This window comes from Orycteropus afer, unplaced genomic scaffold (genome assembly GCF_000298275.1).
Source record: "Orycteropus afer afer isolate SDZICR_OR568_19922 unplaced genomic scaffold, OryAfe1.0 scaffold00452, whole genome shotgun sequence".
In the NCBI taxonomy this organism is placed as follows: Eukaryota; Metazoa; Chordata; class Mammalia; order Tubulidentata; family Orycteropodidae; genus Orycteropus; species Orycteropus afer.
Genome location: NW_006922039.1, coordinates 618,523 through 619,839, shown reverse-complemented (window position 1 = coordinate 619,839; position 1,317 = coordinate 618,523). Strand labels below are relative to the sequence as shown.

The 1,317-nt window shown below is 36.9% G+C and overlaps 1 pseudogene; it reads left to right on the top strand.

Moving 5' to 3' along the window:
- The window catches only part of LOC103208542, an 8,547-nt pseudogene extending 7,871 nt beyond the window's left edge, over positions 1-676 (top strand).
- Positions 677-1,317: the final 641 nt, after the last annotated feature.

The following is a 1,317-nucleotide window of genomic DNA, read 5'->3' as shown; positions in this document are numbered from 1 at the left end:
AAAGATACAGAAGGTGGTAATGGGATTAGGAGATTATATGGATGCTTCCTGTCATGCCTGTATTGGGGACACCAATGGATGTGCTGACCTGCAGAAGCTGCAGATGAAGGCCCCCCCCATATCATCATGAGTACCCCAGGCCATGTGTTTGATATGCTTAATCAAAGATAACTATTTCCCAAATACATCAAAATATTTGTACTTGGTGAAGCTGATGAAATGTTAAGTTGTGGATTCAAGGACCAGATCTATGACATATTGCAAAAGTTTCAACACCAAGACCCAGGGAGTTTTGTTGTCAGCTACAATGTCTTCTGATGTGCTGGAAGTGACCAAGAAGTTCATGAGGGACCCCATTTGGATTCTTGTCAAGAAGGAAGAATTGACCCTGGAGGACATACACCACTTCTACATCATTGTGGAAAGTGAGGAGTGGAAGCTGGGCACACTGTGTGATTTGTATCAAACCTTGATTGTCATCTAGGCAATCATCTTCATTAATACCTGGAGGAAGGTTGATTGGCTTACTGAAAAGATGCATGCTTGAAACTTTACTGTCTCAGCCGTGTGTGGAGATATGGACCTAAAGGAACAAGACATGACCATGAGAGAATTCAGTTCTAGCAGAGTACTGATTACAACTGACCCACTGGCCAGAGGCCAACATGCATACTGATATGCAGTATGTGTGTATTTACAATGGGAGGAGCTCTGGTGGCAAAGTGGTTAAAGCATTCTGCTGCTAAACAAAAGGTTGGCAGTTTGAACCCACCAGCCACTCCATGGGAGAAGGATGAGGCAGTTTTCTTCTGTAAAGATTTATAGCCTTGGAAACCCTCTGGGGCAGTTCTATTTTGTCCTATAGTGTTGCTATGAGCCAGAATTGACTTAATGGCAGTGGGTGTTCTTAATGTATAATGGAATGTTATCTAGATTAAAAAGCTTTAATTAATTATATTCTCCATTTTTACATATTCATCTTTATTAATTGAACTAAATGGGGTAACATATTTTCTTGAAGTATAATTCTGATATATTATTTCTGATTATATAGAGATAATAAGAAATGTTATATTTAATTTCATACAGTTTGGTGTATAGTTAGAATTAATACAATTTCCCACAATCTAATGTCTAGTTTTCTATACAAATAGATTTGGAATATATATATTATAAAATGTCTATCTAGAAATATTGGAAAAACTTGATATTCAGCATATGCAATCTCATTTTCAACCCTAAAATTATTTTGGTTTCAACTAATTTTTTTTCTAGTTTATCTGACAGAGCACAGTTTATGAATTTCAAGTAAATGCT